At 34.4% G+C, this 20,782-nt stretch overlaps 1 protein-coding gene across 2 annotated transcripts in view; it reads right to left on the bottom strand.

Moving 5' to 3' along the window:
* NAALADL2 (N-acetylated alpha-linked acidic dipeptidase like 2) overlaps window positions 1-20,782 on the bottom strand; it is a 1,320,052-nt gene that overhangs the window by 1,078,192 nt on the left and 221,078 nt on the right. The window lies entirely within an intron of this gene.

Here is a 20,782-nt window from a genome sequence, read left to right as displayed (position 1 = left end):
ATGATAAAATTTACCTTTCTGGACTCAAAAGTTACATTTCAAAAGATGTCCGATAAACATAGGAAAAGTTGATCAATCTCATTAGTTATCCAGAACAACAACAACAAAAGCCACATTCACCCACCAGAATGGCTAACATTAAACATTCTGACAATACCAAGTGTTGATAAGGAAGTTTTGTGATGGGAAGCATGATATATTGTTGCCAGGCATGTAAATTTTTAATACCCATTTTGGAAAATTCACTGATTCTACTAAAGCTGAAAATATGCATCTCATATAGCCTAACAATCACACTGTAGGTATATATCCCCCACCAAAAGTCATCATAATATTAACTAAAAGACATGAACATAAATACCCACAGCAATAATATTCATTGACTCAAAAAGCTGTCAACAAGGTAAATAAATTGACACAGTTTTTCCAATGGAATATATAGTAATGAAAACAAATGGACTACTGATCCAGCGGAAATATGAGTGAATCTCAGTAATAATTTTGAGTGAAAAAGATAGACACAAAAAAGGCACATATGGTATGATTCCATTTCTTAAATAAAGTTCAATAAAAGGTGTATCTAATCTATGGTGTTAAAAATCAGGATAATGGCTACCTTTGGCAAGGAAGGAGGGTTTCTGGAATAATAAAAATACTCTACTTTCTGATGGGTAGAGAATTCATGGTTTAATATCTACCATGAAAAAAAATTCATCTAGCTTAACATTTTTAATCGTCATACTTTATAGATGTTATGCTTCAATAAAATATTTAGTGTTTTATAAAGTTAATTTGTTATCTGTGAAATAAAAATATACGTAGAAACCCAGAAAATGATTACTATACTTTCTCATCTAATCCCGAGAGTTTAAAGACATTTAATTCCTTGCACAGTGTTGTTTACAGAAATATAGACTATTAGAGCCTAAAGAAAACATAGAAGTTATCAGCCCCAAATTCAGGAATGAGGGCTAGACAATACAGAAAAGAAATTGAGGCCTAAAGGAGGAATCTTCCCTAAATTCAGTCAATAACTAGATACAGAGCAAGGCACAGAACCTAGATACATGACCCCATGTCTAATGCGTTCCTTCTATGTTGGAAATCCAGGATTTTTCTTTCATAACCACAAGGCTACCTTTCGCATAATTTGTGGATCAGCTAATTTTAATTTCCTCTTTCTTCCAAGTCTGCTGAGAACTACTGCATAAAGGTTCAAGACATGGACACAGTTTCCACAAGACTGAGTTTAGAGTCCACCTGAAAATGAAAAATGTTGCTGATATTTACAAAATGAAAACTAGCAAGCTAGCCTTGTGGCTCAGCAACCGAATGTTCCACTATGGCACAAATTGCTTGGCACGTTATACATCTTCCGTCTTAAGTTCTGAAAGACAGAATGAAGACCTAGGGGACTTTGTTGGTTCCAGTGATCTATCAAGTAACTTCAAGAGCTGAAAAAATTTGCATCATTTGGCATATATAATGCCAAATACATTCAACCCAGGGAGACAGTAAATCAATATTCCCCTTAAATTATGAGACAATACAGCAAGCACAAGAGCACAGCACCTGCCAGACAAGAGTACCAAACAGAATTATCATTCAACCCAAATACCAGAAACTAAACATTCAGATCATTAAACTGCCCACCGTGACATACTAAATGGATAGCATGTAAAACATACAGGTATACACATTTAAAAACACATACAATATTTAACTGATGCCACCAAAAAAGGCACTTTATGTTAATACAAGGTCTAAGAATGAAATATTTATGCTCATATCAATTGATGCTAGTATTTGAAGGTAGTCATTAAAATTTCATTAATTGCTTATTGATGTGAGACTATGCTTCTAAAACTCCATTAAAAGATTCTCATAGTTCTTGATTTATGTATTGATAAAGTGTTAGAGTCAATGTGATACTATTTGCTTAACCACAATCCGGTGATCTTATATGCACTATGTCAAGTGGTCATAGGGATATGTAATGCAAGACTGAATTTTTGGGGTAACAAAATATTTTAGAGATATGAAGAAGCAATGGCATGTTATTAAGCATTTTAATTTAGATTTTACACATATTTTTCCATTTAACCACAACTACAATTTTTGATTTTATGGTATTTTCTCAGTAATATTTTTTGTCACATTTCAAGAGGTTGGCTGAACTGCATTTGGCCAATACGGTAAATATTGTAAACAAAGGTCTCTATTACTTTTCAGTGTTATTTGCATAACTGGATAAATATATATGTTTGGAAAACAATATCTATAAAGACTTAAATCCATTTCATCTTATTTGTGCTTCACTCACTGTTCAAAAGGAGTTAACTTCAATGGGAAAGCATGGTTTTTCTCCCATGATATGCTACTATATTTAGATAGACATTTAATTTTCATTTTTTCAAAGTAAATTTGTTAAGGGCAATGGAATGTATAATTAAATAATACTAATTTAGATAAAATACCTTGTAAGCAATTTTTATGTTATTTAATATTAAAATTTGCTATAAAAATGCAGCTATGTGATAGCAATATAGTTTTACATAAAAAAACTCTTGCTTTGTTATATGAATATAGCCTATGTAAAACACATAGATATCAGTACATAATAAATAATCAACGCAGATACACTTATAAGATCATCAAGATTGTGCCAGGAACAATTTCAAGGGATACCACTTACTTCCTGGCTTCTATGAATTGCCCAACTGTAAGAGCACAGAGAATACCCAACATAGCCCTACACAATGGCCCTAAATAAGCACCACACCAAATAATTCAAATGTAATAAAAATACAGCCAAGCTAAATATTTCATGAAAGGAATTTCTGCACACCTTACAAAATTAGGATTTTGACTGTGAATTTGTATACGATGAGATGGTTTGTAGGAAAACAATCTATTTCAAGTTTTCTCTCAACAGGAATGCTTTCATTAACTCTAGTCAAGTTACCTTGCCTCACTCATCTCTGTTGGGGCAAATATTTCTTTGCAACTCAATAGACCTCAGGACACAACCCCATTTCTGCAATGTAATTGGTATTTTTAATAACCATGAGTCATCTAGAAAAGGTTAAATTATGCTTTAAGCTTTCTGATTAATAAGGAAAGCAAATGAGTGATAAAGTTGTTCAAAGTTTCTCCTGTGAGTCCTCATAAAGGAGAAACTGATTTTGATGATAGCTTTTTTATAATAACAGAAGCAAATTTTATCCTCCTTATACTCTTCATTTCAAGCTAAGACCAGGGAGTTCAGTAAAAGTGTTTCAAAAAACATAGCTTTATCTGAGCTGAAGTTTAAAATATTAACTATAAAAGAATCACAACTGATAGCATATATTGAGTGTTTACCATATAGAAGATACTATACTAGAAGCTTCAGGTAAATTAACTTCTTTAATCTTCAAAATAACTCTAATCTTGTTTTATTTTGATTCCTACAGTAGAGATAAGGAACCTGAGGCTTTCTCTGAGATTGAGCAATAGCCTAATCACTATGCTTGCCCGTGTCATCTTGGAGAAGAAGAAACGCAAGTATTACCAAAAGACATCAAAGCTACTTGCAGGAACTCTACACGTCCCCAACATTTAGATATGTCCTGTCCATGTGGGGCTCCTCCTTGCTCTAAGTCACTACGGTAAAGAGCTACTAAGTAGAAAACATTCTCTCTCTCAAGTGTGTCAGTTAAGAAAAAAGTTTAAATCAGCACCAATAACCCAAAAGAATTAAACTGCATATCCTTCAAAAAATTACCACTTAATATTACTAAGTAACCTACTCACAGAAATTGGGTAGTTATGAATTCAGCAATGTTTTCTAAGCATGGAATACAGCATCTTATATTATTGATGAAAAATCAGGTAAGTGGACTCTGGGGTTGACATTAAAGACTTTTAATCTAAACCCATCCTGAAGAGATGCCACCCGAGGAAATAACTACGGATAAGGCCAAGATTTTCCTCATAAAATAATTACAGATTATGTTCCAACCACAAACAAATGAAAAATTTAGGTGCCAAAGACCTTAATGAAGCTGAATCTTTTTATTTAAACATACTTAATTGAAAGTGAGACCTCTACACTTGTAGAGGCTACACTTTTCCCTATCAAATAGCCATCAGTAATGATACACCATTTTTACCCTATACATAAGTGTTCTAATATTGATTTTCCTGACAGTTCTAAATAGTGTTTTCCTATTAATAACCTAGAAGAAATTACAGGCTCAAACATAATAATTCTTTTAAGATAAACTAATTATATTTATAAAAAGGTCTCTGGGTCAATGGCTTTTTATTTAATACAGGATATTATTGCCCTTACTCCAAAAATGAATATGCTTTCTTAGTTTTAATAAGGAAAAAAAAATATTCCTCTTGTTTATTAAAAAGTTACGTGTTTTCTTAATAGAATTGCGTAAAGGGAAATGACTTTTTATTTCAGATGAATTTCCATTATGAAGGCAGACAGAATAAAAAATGTCCAATAATTAACTCTTAACATTATACATGAAATTATTGCTATAGCATTCTTTCACAACCTCAGAGATGCAGCATATTATAATAAAATGCAAACAGAGATCTTTCCAAACTGATAAAAAACCAACCTACAAATTTTTAACAAATATTATGATTTTGAACAAATCTCTATCTTGGTGACTTGGTTTTCTATATCTAATGAATATAAATAACTTTCCAATGTAAAAATGAACAATCAGAGAATCTTAAGATCCTGTAAGAAAAAATGCATATATTAACACTGAATAAGTTAACCTTATTCAGTGAAAATTGCATTCTGTCAGTCAAAAAAGATACCAAAAAACACTGAGGTGAGGCATTTGACTAAAAGCATAACTAAATTCACAAACATCAATTAAATAAAGTTTCCCTCTGTTAACCTTTTTGAAAATAGTTAAAACATTATATATATATATGTATATGTACATATACATATATATATTTGAAAATAAAATTAGAAAATATTCTAGAAAAGTAGCTACATAGTACATTTCTAATGGCCTAGAAAAGGCATTATTAATGAAAATGTTTATTGTATTCTGTATATTCAGATTCTTACATTCAAAATTCTGTCTCAAAGAAGAAAAACTGAATACCAACGGTTTCAAGCAATGTCCCAGAAGTAAACACAGGATGCATTAAAGAGAGGTGAGGGCAGCGTTAAGGAAACCAACAGTGAAGCACACAAGGACTAATGACAATAGGAAGCCCTTGGGCTTTAAAGGGAGCAAGGAGAGGGGGCAGTATTATTGGAACCTAGGAAGAGTGAGAGCTGTTGAAATGGGGCCATGTGACAAGACATGTGGCCATAAGTAGAAGAGTTTGCTTTCATCTGTCAAATATAGTCCCATAGGGATTAATGATAAACATCCTGAGCATTCTCTTCCCATTCACCAAATTCTTGCCTGCCTCTTCCATTGGCTGAACCCAGAAGAGTAAGGCTTGTGAGCAGATGATGCAGTTCATTAAGATCAGTCTCTTAGGGTACAGAGCATGCAGAGAGGAGGAGAATGGATCTGAAGAGGTGAACAGGATAACCTGCATAATTATCCTGTGATAACCATTAAGCTGGAATCTGAGAAAACAAAAATGAGCCTGCTATTGCCCTTACCCTTTAAGGATTAAGTCTTGTAAGCGGTCAATAGACATTTGGGCTGTTTCCATAATTTGGCTATTATAGATAATGCTGCTGTAAACATCAGGTACATGTATCCCTTTGAATTAGAATGTTTGCACTCTTTAGGTAAATACCTAGTAGTGTAATTGCTAGGTAGGGTGGTCCTCTTTTTAACTTTTTGAGGAACCTCTATACTGTTTCCCAGAGTGGCTGTGCCAGTTGACATTCCTACCAACAGTGCAAGAAGTTCCCCTTTCTCCACATCCTTGTCAATAACTGTTCTACCTTGTGTTGTTGATTTGGCCATTCTCACAGGTGAGACTACTACACTGTAGTTTTGATTTGTATTTCCCTGATAAGTTATGTCAAGCATCTTTTCATGTGTCTGTTGGCCATCCACCTATCTTCTTTGGAAAAATGTCTACTCATGTCTTCTGCCAATTTTTAATTGGATTATTCATTTTGGGGGTGTTGAGTTTCATAAGTTCTTTATAGATTTTTGGATACTAACCCTTTATCAGGTATGTCATTTGCAAATATCTTCTCCCATTCTGAAGGTTGCCTTTTAGTTTTGTTGATTGTTTCCTTCCTGTGCATTAGATTTCTAATTTGATGAAGTCCCAATAGTTTATTTTTGCCTCTGTTTCCCTTGCCTCCAGCAACGTGTCTAGAAAGAAGTTGCTATGACCTATGTCAAAGAGGTTACTGCCTTTGTTCTCCTCTAGGATTTTTATGGTTTCAAGTCTCACATAAATTTAGGTCTTTCATCCATTTTGAATTTATTTTTGTGGATGGTGTGAGAAAGTGGTCCAGTTCCCCAACACCATTTGTTGAAGAGACCATCTTTTCCCCATTGGATATTCTTTTTTGTTTTATCAAAGATTAGTTGACCATATAGTTGTGGGTCCATTTCTGGGTTTTCTATTCTATTGAGCTATGTGTCCATTTTCATGCCAGTCCATACTGTCTTGATCACTACAGCTTTGTAATGTAAGTTGAAGTCCAGAATTTTGATGACTCTAGCTTTGCTTTGCTTTTTCAAGGTTGCCTTAACTATTCGCAGTCTTTTGTGTTTCCATACAAATTTTAGGTTTGTGAAAAATGCTCGTGGTATTTTGACAGGAACTGCATTAAATTTGTTGATTGTTTTGGATAGTGTAGACATTTTAACAATATTTGTTCTTCCAATTTATGAGCATAGAATGTCTTTCCATTTCCTTGTGTCCTCTTCAATTTCTTTCACCCTTGTTTTACAGCTTCCAGAGTACAGGTCTTCCACATCTTTGGTTAGGTTTATTTCTCAGTATTTTCTTGGTGTTGGTGCAATTGTAAATGGAATTGATTCCTTTGTTTCTCTTTCTGCTGCTTCACTATTAGTGTATAGAAATGCAACAGATTTCTGTACATTGATTTCATATCCTGCAAGTTTACTGAATTCATCTATCAGTTCTAGTAATTTTTTGGAGTCTTTCAGGCTTTCTATATAGAGTAGCACGTCATCTGCAAATAGTGACAGTTTTACTTCTTCCTTGACAATTTGGATGCCTTTTATTTCTTTTTGTTGTCTGACTTCTGTGGATAGGACTTCTAGTGCTATGTTAAATAACAGTGGTGAAAGTGGACATTCCTAGTTTGTTCCTAATTGTAGAGGAAAAGCTCTCAGTTCTTCCCCAATGAGGACGATATTAGATATGGGTTTTTCATATATGGCCTTTATTTGTTGAGGTATGTTCCCTGAAAACCTGCTTTGTTGAGGATTTTTATCATGAGTAGATACTGTACTTTGTCAAATGTTTTCTCTACATCTACTGAAATGATATGGTTCCTATCCTTTATTAATGTGGTATATCACATTGATTCTCCACCCCCTCAATTTCATCTGCAGGTGACTAAGTCTAAATTGAGTCTCTTGTAAGCAACATATAGATGGGGCTTATTTTTTTTTTATCCATTTTGACACATTACGTCTTTTGATCGCAGCATTTAGTCTGGATAAAAAAAATCAAAAGATATAGGGTTCTTAATATTTCTTAGAAAACAATTCCCTTTGAGAATATGATTAACACTAGAGATACATTGCCTATAAGTACACATACATAGACTATTTGGCAAGGATCATACATGGACAGATTAAGAACATGAGAAAGCAAAATAGGGACACCTCAGTGGCTCAGTCGGTTAAGCATCTGTCTTCGGCGCAGGTCATGATCCCAGGGCCCTGGGATCAAGTCCCGTATCAGGCTCCCTGCTGAGCAGGGAGCCTGCTTCTCCCTCTGCCTGCCACTCCTCCTGCTTGTGTGCACACGCTCTGACAAATATAAGCTTTAAAAAATAAATAAAAAGAAAAATATTGGAATCCATCACTACATTTCACTATAGTTTGAGAAATCTATACAAATAAGTATATATAGTAAAGTTCGACAGAAATGGAAAATCTTTGATTTAAAAAAGGAGATCTTTGATTATCAAAACTTTAACACAAGAGGAAGGCAAAAAATTAAAGTAGAGTATATGGTAGATTATAACGGAATCTTGTAACAGGGTGATGTTTACCCTAAAACTGCATCTACATACATTTTTTTATTCTTAACACTGTATCTATCAATTCAAGATGCTATCCATTGTAGATGCACCATCTATATTATGTAATAGTACATTATGAAATATGGTCAATGAACTATGACAATGTTTATCACTCAGAATTTATATTTTATATTTATTGAACCTATTTATGCATAATTTAATAATGTATCAGCCTGTCCATATGTAAACAAAATATGCTACATAAATTCGTTAAGGTATTCCCCAAATTTCTCACTTTTAGGGTCCAAATCTTCTGCATCTTTTTGATTCAGAGTTGTAAACTTTCGTAATTCTTCACACAATGTCTTAACCCATCAAAAGTAATGATATTGCACTTTTGTCTCCAGGATTTTCTTCCAATTGGCTAACATCAATTCTGTGAGTTTTGGGGATGTTTTCTTATTTGATGGCACTTGAATTTTCATTTTTTTCAACTTAATCAAGTCTTGCTGGAAGTTAAACAGCTTCTGTACAAAGCCAGTAGGAAGTTTGTTAAAATAAATTCAACAACTTGCACAATACATAAATCAGTCATAATAGACTGTCTGCTTTGAAATTCCTTTTATCTATTCTGAGCGATTTGGCAATTTCTCGTTCCCTCAGTTCCAACTCTCTGTGCATGATGAGCCATCCTTTTGCATAAATCTTAGTGACAAAATGTAATAGACCATCTACTTCAGGGTATTTTCCTTTCTTGGCCCACGAAAAGGACTTTGTCGTCACTCCGCAAGAAAATATAAACTCACAGTTGTTCCTCCAATGATGGATACTGGCTTCGTTGATATTAAAGTACACTCAGCTGTGTTTTGCCATCCCTTTCTGTGTACAAAGTAACTTCTTTCCATCTCCAATCATGGTGTAATACATCTGAAGACATTTTAAACAATTAAACTCAACATGTGTAAAATACCACTAATACTTATAACTCAGCTGAAGTGATGTTAATATGAACAACTATGATATGGACAGGCAGTGTTGTGTATGCAAAATTCCAGCCTGAATGCTAGCCATTTTACAACACCCTTGATCATAGAGCACATCCTAATTTCAGAGACGTCAAAATGTGTTTCAAAACATTTGTATTTGTATTTTAAATCTGATAAAATATAGTTGCTTAAATCCTCTTCATTAGTTAATGGTATAAGTTCAGTTGCTAAACAAAGTGCAAGTTTAGTAGCTGGACATATAAACTATGTTTTCATTATAAATCAAAACTTACACTAAATTACCTGAATTATTCTATTTTTCACCTTATATCAATGTTATGCTATATCAATTTTTTATCAAGTTACTAAAATTTTAATAATCTAAAAATATTCAGAGACCTATATAAACTCACCTGTCAATTATGAAAACACTTCATTATTAACTTTGCACCATATAGTATTTACAGACTCTTCAGCATCATATAAGAAAAGTTCAAAATCATCTTTCAGGGGACACCTATTGAGATTTACCTAAAGTGGCCCTCTAGGCAAATATTATAGAATTTCTCTAACAATACAATTTAAATGACTTACTGTTCTAAATATTTATCTGGAAATCTAAAAACATACCTTTTGTTATTTACTACTATTTTATAATGTCTTCGCAGATACTGTAAATTCCTTTTATACTCTATCAATTTTAAGAAATTTTAAGAAATTTTATGTACAGAGCCAATCAATGTAATACTAGTTTTGGTCAAAAGTAAAGGGAAGATAAAATCATAAAATAAGTAACTTCATTACAAGGCTTACAGACTGGTCCTGAAAGCAGTTCAAGTGAGAATATGGCTCAATTGAAAAGATGTGAGCCATATGAACAATAGTGCAACACAGAGCAGCTGCTCAACTTGAGTTCCTTAAAGAAAAAGTTCAGTTCAGAGGTATATTTCCGACACATTTACTGAAATGTTAAGGTTTGTTTTTATTTTTTCTTTTTCCACATGTCCTATATCTGACAAGTGTCTGCCAAGTTATTTCTTAGGAATAATTATAACATCTGAGAAAAAGAAAACTCTCTATTAGGGCTGTTACCCCCTTCCAAGTATTACACAAGATTCTTAATTTTAGGATGGTCATTGATTTTATCACAATCTCTAAATTTTGATTTAAAAATCAGGAAACAAACAGCTTTGAAAAGTTAAATGCTCTCTGTACGTTTTTATTTCTGGTGATACTTTCTAATCCTGTGATCACATTTGTTGGGCACATGTGTACTTTACTAACTTTAGAGGATTTGTGGCACATGCTGAGACAGGAAAGGAAAAAGGAAAGAAAAAGGAAAGAAAAAGGAAAGGAGAAAGGAAAGGAAAGGAAAGGAAAGGAAAGGAAAAAGAAAGAAAAAAACTTCATTGCAGTCTAATACTTTCCCAGCCAACTCCTTCCTTCTCTCCTTTGAACAGTCAGACCAGTATTACAGCCAGTAGCTCTTCCCTATCTCTATTTTTCCATTTGCTCTCAAATTTTTTTTAAAGATTTTATTTATTTGACAGAGAGAGAGAGAAAGCCAGCGAGAGAGGGAACACAAGCAGGGGGAGTGGGAGAGGAAGAAACAGGCTCCCAGCAGAGGAGCCTGATGTGGGGCTCGATCCCCAGACTCCAGGATCACGCCCTGAGCCGAAGGCAGACGCTCAACGACTGAGCCACCCAGGCGCCCCTCAAATGTGTGTCTAACAATTATCTTACACTTTTAATCCTATTTGAGTCTGCTTTTCAGATGACCCAGGCTAACGGAGTGATCTTCTAGAATCTTTGCTGTTTTACGATTCACATTTAAGTCTATAATCTCTCTGGAATTGATCTGTGGATGATATAAAGAGTCAAAATTTATTTTTCCCATATGAATATTCAATTGTTCTGGCACTATTTATTGAAGTTTATCAATTTTCTACTGCTCTTCAATGTCATCTTTTCCATAAATCAGATGTGTTTTTTTTTTTAAGATTTTATTTATTGATGAGAGAGGGGGAGAGAGGCAGAGGGAGAAGCAGGCTCCCCGTGGAGCGGGGAGTCCAACATGAGACTCAATCCCAGGACCCCAGGATCACGACCTAAGCCAAAGGCAGATGCTTAACAGATTGAGCCACCCAGGTGCCCAATCAGACGTCTTTATATATGTGGATGTTTCTGGATTCACTACATGCATCAACATGGACAAAAATGTAAGTAAAGTAGGCCAAAAGTAAGTTCAACATAATTTATATAAAGTTAGAAAGGCAAAATGTATGATGTTGAAATTCAGGATACTGGTTATTTTAAGAAGAAAGGGCTAGTGACTGGGATGGGTGTGGGAGGGACTTCTGAGGTGCTGGTAATATACTTTCTTGATTTGGGTGGTGGATTATCAGGTTGTACTCACTGAAATTTCCTTGAGGTATAAACATGATTTGTTTGCTTTTCCATATGTACATATATGTGTGTCATAGGTAAAAAATAAGGTTTTGAATGAAATTTTTAAACTTGACGAAGAAGCCACTAATTCAAACATTTAGTAGGCAGAAATTAGAAAATAGTGTATACTCTTTGCATATAATTTTAAGGACATGAAAGCCTAACTTTAGAAAAAGCACAATCAGGAGGTTAGGAAAAAAATGTTTGTCTGAGCTCTAACCCTTCACTGGCCACATAATATTTGGTAAATCACTTTATTAGTGTCCCAGTTTTTTCCTCTCAAACAATGGGAATACCTTATTGCGTTGATTTTTAAAAAATCAGTTATATAACCAGATTTTCAAGAATGCTATACAAAGCAAAGAACTATTAGTAGGAGTCACAAAAATTATTTTTTCTGACTTTCCTCTGATGCCTTTTCCTATCACCATTTATTCGTGTGCAGTATTGACTTTACTACAGACTGCATATATCCATCCAGCGTGCCCCTAAGATAGACTACAAAACAAACGGAGCTGTCGCCTCAATTAACTTTCTAAAGGCCAATAGCCTAGATGAAGCTAAAACTGGCATTAAGGAGCGATTGTGTGTTGGTTACCAAGGAGCTTAATTATAAGCACTGATAACAATTGAAGAGAATTTTTTTTGTTCAATGGCACAACACGGGCATATCAAGTTTGATGAACAGTTCTTAACTCGCATTCTAAATGGTAACACAATTCCAAAGTGACAAAAAGCTAAAAAAAAAAAAAAAAAAAAAAAACAGGATACATGACTAAAAGTAACATGAGGAGTTTTATTGTCCCCCCACCCCAAAGAAGTAGGTACAGGAATACCAAAGACTTTATCCAAGAACCTGATCAGTTGTTCTCCTAGTAAAGAGTGAAATAAGTGAATGGGCCCAAATGTAGAAATAAAACATTTAGGCTAAACACAGTATGTTACTTTTATATGGAATTACTTTTATAGGGCATGATAAAATGATCGATGGCTACACCTTAAAAGAAAAATAACTTCACTGAAGGTTGTTATGTTAAAGCGTTGTTTATATTTTCCCATATTTTCCATTGTTTATTTCTATAAATAGCTGAGACTCTCTACTTACATGCCTTATAACATGAATTCACTTTTCAGCAATAGTTGGCAATGAGAGCCATGACTACCCATTTGCTGTTATAATCACGCTGAAAAGAAATAAGTCTGAGAGAAATTCTACACCTTCAAAGCTATGTTTACCCAGTGTCTTCTGAATACTAGTTCAATGAAATGTTAACACAACTATTAAGAGAATAGGGGCCAGCAGTCAAATAATGTGAGGGAAACACTGGGTTTCTAAATTCAACAGCTTCTTCATGGTGGGCATACTTTCATAAGTCTTTAACACATTTACATTTCCAAGAAGAACTAGGTAATAGTGTTTTGCACACTTACTTGATCACCTTTTAAATGGAGCATCTCAAAGAATATTGACTTAGAAACAATAGACCTCCCAAGTCCCTCACGGCAATTTCAAATGCAAGCGCGCACACGCACACACACACACACACACACACACACACACACACACACACACACGTTCTTATCAGTAGAAAATTCCCCTCCCAATCCCTGGACCATATTCTACCACCTTCAGAAGGTCCAGTTCATTGCACAGGATGAGTAGTTTAGAAACGTCTGATATCCTATTATGATTTACTTATTGCTTACATTGAAACATTTATCACAGTGGATTTGTTAAGTTTTCCTTCATCTATGTGCTTTAAAAGTTGCCTCTAATTCTCACAAAATGTTTAAGAAATATTTTTTTGCATGTAAGATAGCTATGGATATGTCTTGACAGAATAACAAGTTTTCAAAATTCAGTCTAAAACAATGTCCTTGTTAAGCCAAAAGATGAGAAATAGGCACCCTAGGTCTTCTTCAGCTCCCACGTGAACTCACTCTGCTGCTTAAGAAAAACCAGACCAGTTTATACTCCACTTGCCATCTGTGTGTGTGTGTGTGTGTGTGTGTGGATGTGTTAGGGAATGGTGTATTTCTTTTCTCTCCTGTTCTTTCCCTCTACCCCTCTAGCCTATTTCTAATAAAAAAAAAACAGAACTTGAAACAAAGATATACATGATTTCTCAGGGCATTGAAAATAAGAATCAAATATCAGAGCAATCAAACTATGAAGAACACAGATTTCCTATGTCTAGTATGCATATAATGGAAAGATATATAAAGGTATATGTGTATGTTTAGAAAATCAGGACTGAAGAGAAGAAAACCACAAGTACAGCAAACTAGTTACTGAGACTGTAAATCAAATTAGGTTCTGAACTCTCTGACAGAAGGGCAACAGTGAAATACAATCACAGGTTTTCATTACTGGACTCAATGCAATTCATCTTTTCCTCCTTCCCTTCTTTCAGTCTGAATCTATATACACATGTATGTTACCTCTACAGATATAAACATGTAAGAGTTTATATACAATTGCAATTTTTAATTCTGTATTTCCTAGTTTTCAAAAAGCTACTCTATCCTCAGATAAAGGTGCACATGTGAAAGCTTTCTGTGGCATCAAAAAAGAACATATTTAAAGTGTGGTTAGAAAACACAGATTTGGAAAATCCAGGTTGTGATGTATTTCCAAATGCTACCTTCACAATGAAGTTTTCCATTTTGCTTCCGACACCTCCTGCGTATAGAAACATACTGACTGCTAGAAGGTTTTCAGCTGAGACTTGAGAGCTATTACTATATAGCATTCTTCTTTGTGTCACAGTGCCAGGAACATGGTTGCCATGCAGTGCATTTGGGTTGAACAAATGAAAGAATCAATAGTCTACCAAGGAAATCAGGTGACAAGGATTCTCACTAAATACCCCCTTAGTCATAAATGCTGGGTCAGTACTAAAGAATGGGATTTAAGGTGATGCCTCTACCATCTTGCACTAGCCACCTGAATATTAGGTCCCCCCCACACACACACTCCCCTAAAGAATGAAGTTTATGGCACATGCTGTAAATTGGCAGCCTTCAGATTTGTCTTGCTTAGACCATTTTTTCAACTTTGAATCAGATGCCAAAATTTAAAACAAAGGCATTTCATGAAATTTGGATGGTGTGCTTCTCTTAAATTAGAAGCCTGGCAATCCCACACCCAGAGATATTCAAGGCAACACAAAGTTACACCCAAAAAGCTGTTGCTCCCTTCAGACAGGGCATCTGTTTCCCAGTTAACTACATCACTCCCCAGTCTCCTGTGCTTAGTTGGCAACACCCATTTGCTTCCATTCCTGGTTCACTGCAGGCATCTGATTTTTTAAACTCTGCTACACACAAACCAGTTATGATAGTGCGTCCAAGTCTCAATTTTGGTAATTACTAGCAATGCAACCTTGAGCAAGTAATTTATCCTCATGGAGTTTCAATTTCATCACCTATAAAACTGTGAAAGTAATCCCCTGCCATATCACAGGACAGCTGTGAGAAGTAAATGAGATGATACATGAAGAAACTTCATAAATGATAAAGGCCACATGTACATAAAGTATTTTGTTATTAAAGCTCTAATATGTAAAAAAGTGATCTGTAAAGTGTGACATATTTCTGAACAAAATTTAAAGTCTTTAGATCAATAGGTAAGAAAAGCAACTGCAAACGTTAACAGTTACTTAGATGTACAATTAAAAACCAGTGAATGTTAAAAAAAAAAAAAACAGTGAATGTTAGAATGCAAGCAGAGAATACATCATCAGATTTGGGGTTATTTCTGTCCAACCCACTTGTGCTAAAGACAATTTAATCAAATGCAATGTTTTTAAAAAATATCAATTTACATTATTAAAAGATACAGAGCCAGCAGGATACGTATTTCCATTATATCCAGATAGAAAAAATACTTGTTTTCAGAATAAATTTTAAAACATTTAATGTTCTGTTATTTAAAAAATTAGGCTTAAAGTAATTTTATTATAAAGGATTATAGAATTAAAATCTAAACATCAGTTACCTAAAATTTTATGGTAAAAGCCTTGATTTTAAATGTATTTTGTATTCTTTATTAATATTGGTTTTGTTTCAGTAAAATTCTCCCTTGAATATGTGTGTATTCATTTTAAAAACTGGACCCCTCTATTTCTGAATAAGTTTTCAAAAAATAATTCCTATTCACAGCATGTAAGTGAAAATCCAGTTTTGTGCTTTCCTTCTTCCCAGTGCTACATCTCATTCATGGACTTTGTTTCTCTTGTCTAGTAATGGGGATAGTTATCCAATTCTGAATCCTTAGTATCTGGTGCTAAATATGTTTGCTATTGTAGGAGTATTAACACACACATTATGCAAAACAACTACGCTGCCATGTATTAATGTATTTCTATGCAACAAACAGATTTACGTTTGGCCAATTTTTTTCATTATTGAATACTGGGGCATCTCATTTACTTAATGGACTTTAATTTACTTGATCAAAATCCATTGTTAGAATGAACCTTTTACTTTCATTTAACAACAAATCTCTTGCATTTTTTTCTCTGGATCTTTACAGAGTTTTGGCAACATGACTGTACCCTTCAACAATATGTGATTTTTATATTAAAAAAGTTGCTTTTCATGTTTTTTATTGTGTACTGATATATTTCAATTTGAAGCATCATTAAAAACTCTTAAATATTAAATGCAAGCAGTTTGTTATCATTTTTAGCCATGATAATTACTATGTATTAAGTGCTTATCTTGAACAGGGGCCTTACATAGCAAGTCACTGAATCCTGTTAACCTTGTGAGATACATATTATAACATTAGTTTACAAATGAGGAAAATGAAGCTCAGGAAAGACTTAATCACTGCCTCACAGCCTATAAACTAATGGCAGAGACAGAATTACAACCCAAGTCTTTCAGGTCCCAAAGATTCCAAATCTTTCTAAATAATATTTCCAGCGAAAGCCCCAAATGTTTTCCAAGCAATTATCACTGTCCTCAGGGAGGAATATAATCCCTAAAACTGATAATGGAAACAGATCCTTACATAAATAGTAGATGCTGAAAAAAACCTCTCAAGATTTATGAGCCAATTTTGAAAGCAGTATAAATTATGTGAGTTAAAACCCATAAAGATGACTGGATTCAGTGATTGATATGTGCTATATCATTATTTACAAGTAAGATATTATTACCTAACATATAAATTTCTTCCAATTCATTTGTTTAATCAAAAGCAGAAAGGACTAATTATAAAGAAACTTTATATCCTATTTAGTTTTTCCAGTCTATTACAATCTTATGGTGATGGTTTAAATCTCATTTTGTAAACTAAATCCAAAAACATGTTTATTTTACTATATTTGCTGTTAGACACGTTTTATATATTTTATTTATTCATGAATTTAGAAAGAATAATGCTTCACTCAAGAACCTAACATTTTAGTCATAAATATCATTTTTAAAGAGTGTAAGCTAGTAACTAGTAACATTTCTCATGAGCATATATTTTGAAAGAGTGCAAAATCTAATCCAAATCCAAGAGCAGGATAAGTGAGGTACATTCTGAAGTCCCAGTACTCCCTTTGGTCCTGTACATTCTAATTTTTTTTAAGATTTTATTCATTTATTCATGAGAGACAGAGAGAGGCAGAGGCAGAGAGAGAAGCAGGCTCTCTGTGGAGCAAGGAGCCCAGTATGGGTCCCCATATCCCAGGACCTCAGAATCACGACCTGAGCTGAAGACAGATGCTGTTTAACCATCTGAGCCACCCAGGCACCCTGTGCATTCCAGTTTAATCCAATATTGGCAACCAAGAGAAAATACAGATTTTAGAAATAAATGTCTCAATGCTTCCATTTATTTATATTTATTCATTGGTTCATTGAGTCATTCTTTTATATATACTATTTGCTTCCAAAAAATGATTAATAGGCATGCAATCAGGTTGCTAAAATTAAGAAGCAGTTGTAGAGTTTGAATGTTAAGTTTGTCTCAGCCTACTGGTAACCAATAGAAAAAGCAAAGGCCAGTGATACCTACTCCTACACAGCCATAAATACCTCTCCAGCTTGTCATTATAGAAAATATTTCAGATTTCTGTAGCTGTCTAAACATTACATTTTTAAGGTTATTGGTAATCATACACAAAACACACAGATAATATTTAATGGTAGATAGGTAACGTTCAAAAGTTAGCAGGAGCAGCAGTCAACGTTAACAACAACAACAAAAGCTGATACAAATGTGTGATAGAAATGTTCTAATTTAACACTGATGGATTAAATTCATTTCTATTTGTTCCAGAGCCATATTTGACTCCCAGTCCGTGCACCTAAATTATTACACTTGGATTTATAACCACTTAAATATTCTGCATCTGAGTGAAAGTTAGCAAATAATTGCTTATTTTTAGCCTTTGTGACGTATTTAGTGTATAGTGAACACCATACCGAGGCCATAGGGGTAAAAAATAAAGGAGAATCAAAAGGTAATTTCTCCTAAAAAGCTGATATGTTATTGGAGAGGTAAGAATACTTGCTTTACCTTATGCATTGCTATTAGGAATATCATGTGGTACAACTGATATGGAAAACAATACAGAAGTTTCTAAAAAAAAGAAAAATCAAATATAGAATTACCACATAATCCAGCAATTCCACCTCTGAGTATATACCGAAAATTATCACAAGCAGGGGCCCCAACAGATTATGTCAACATTCATGTCAGCAGTATTTACAATAGTCAAAAGTTAGCCCACATATCTCACTAGACAAATATCTCATTGGATACCTCACTGAATAAACAAATATCTTATTGGATAAACAAAGTGGCATATAGATACAATGGAATAAGGCCCCCAAAATTAATGAAATACTGACTCATGCTAAAAAGTGATTACAATTTGAAGGTAGTATGGTAAGTGAAATACTCTAGACACAATAGGACATTTCATGATTACACTTATATAAAGGGACCTAGAGCAAATTCATTGAAAATAGAATGGTGGCTAGAATATGGGAGAGGAAGGATTAGGGCGTTATTGTTTAGGGATACAGAATTTCAGTTCTGAAAAAGGAAAGCTTTGGAGATGGATAGTGGTGATGGTTGAACAATGTGAATGTATTTAATGCCTCTGACCTGCTACCTAAACATGGTTAAAATGGCAAATTTAGGTCATATTTTACTACAATTAAAAAATACTTGGGGCACCTGTGTGACTCAGTCAGTTAAGCGGCCGACTCTTCATTTCAGCTCGGGTCATGATCTCAGGGTCCTGGGATGGAGCTCTGTGTCAGGCTCCGTGCTCAGAGCAGAGTCTGCTTGAGGATTCTCTCTCTCCCTCTCCTCCCCCCCTTCACCTCACCCCACCCTGTAAAATAAATAAATCTTTTAAAAAACTACTTGGTTCATTCTTCTGATGTTTTGGGGTTTTTTTGCTTATATTGATTTTCATTTGTCATTCCTTAGCTTTGAAAGTATCACTTAGTTTTGAATGTGTTCCTTCTGCCAACCAGAAAGCTAAATAAAAGGGAAAGTTCCTATCTTCTATTTCCTATTATATTTCTATTTCCATTGCATACTACCTCATAACCAAATACAGCTGTGGTTCTCAAACTTGACCTATTTAAAAAGCACAGAGTCCAAGGCCACACCAGAACTCAAGAATCAGAATGTAAGAATCATGCTCAATAATTTCTTTTTAAACTCCCCAGTAATTCTCATTACAAACCTCGATGAGAACCACTTTAGTATTTTAGTATTTTATTTGGTGTGTGTCTCAACTGAATGCTGACAGATAATCTGATTTTCCAGGGCTGTTGAAATACCACATTCTAAGTCTCTCATTAAAAAATACACACACTTAGGAATAGGGAAAACTTCTAAGATCCCTTTCCATACTGAGTAATATAATATGAAAACTTGCACTGTTTTTCATCCACCTCTAGACTCTTGTGTTTGGCCAAAAGAAATAATATATTCACATTACACCTAAGGCCTTTATAAGAACAGCATGGTTCCAGAAAGTCTAATAATCTCCATTGATCCATAAAATTTGATGGCAATATCATTATAAATCCATCCTAAACTGTAATTCTCTTTAATATATGTATAAATTACATATTCCAGTCACAGTACATAATGTTGAAATTCTTAGGCTGATATAAGAAAATATACCTCTTTAATGTATGATGGCCTTGCCAGAAAACATGTTTACATCGACCCAGGATCTTCTTTATGTGGAAGAAAAAAATCTTATAAAAAACAAATTATCTTTAAAAGTCCTAGAGTGCATTAGAAAACTGTCTAAGGGGGAAATATTACCAATTACATGGGCATAGACCCTGTGGTTTCTTCTCCTCCAAACACATTTTTCACATAAACATCAAATACATTTTCTTAATACACAATCCTAAGTCAGTCTTGTAATGAAAACAGCATGAACAAAGGATGCCAATTCTTCAGGTGTTTAACTGTTAAAATAAAGCTTAAACTCCTTAGCCTAGCATTTAAATTCACCAAAGTTTGATCACAAATATTTTAGGGACTTCCATGACCACGGTGTATTTCAGTTGTTTGTTACAACAAAGTCATAATTACAAGACGCCAAAGAAACTGAGATGGATTCCATTCTCCACTTATTCCTTGCTTTATATGATACCCAGTTATGTCCAGATTTCCCCTGCACTCTTCCTGCCTGCTGTCTCATGTTGGGACTCTGTACATGTATGAACTTGGCTGCAGAGCTAGAGCTGTTCTCAGTAATGAGAGAATGAGCAAGGACTTCCCTTGCTGTATAACCCAGCCTTTGTGAGCTGCCAGCATGCAAGAGAAGGCATTTCCGTCCTTCCATTGTTTCCCTGATGGCAAAGAAAGGGGTCCCATATGGCATCCAATCACAACTCTTATCTCAGGTCTCCTGCCATCTCTTTTAGAAATATAATTTCTAAACAACCTTTAAAGCAAACATAATTTGGGGTGCCTGGGTGGCTCATTTGTCTGCCTTTGGCTGGGGTCATGATCTCAGGGTCCTGGGATCAAGCCCCATGTTGGGCTCACAGCTTAATGGAGAGTCTGCGTCTTCCTCTTCCTCTGCCCATGACTTATGCTTCTGCATGTGCTCGCTCTCAAATAAATAAAATCTTAAAAAAAAAAAAAAAAAGCAAACATTTTTAAACCAAGAGTACTTTCAATAGAATTTAC

The sequence above is a fragment of the Ursus arctos genome, unplaced genomic scaffold (assembly GCF_023065955.2).
Source record: "Ursus arctos isolate Adak ecotype North America unplaced genomic scaffold, UrsArc2.0 scaffold_4, whole genome shotgun sequence".
In the NCBI taxonomy this organism is placed as follows: domain Eukaryota; kingdom Metazoa; phylum Chordata; class Mammalia; order Carnivora; family Ursidae; genus Ursus; species Ursus arctos.
This window is presented reverse-complemented; position numbering and strand designations above follow the sequence as displayed.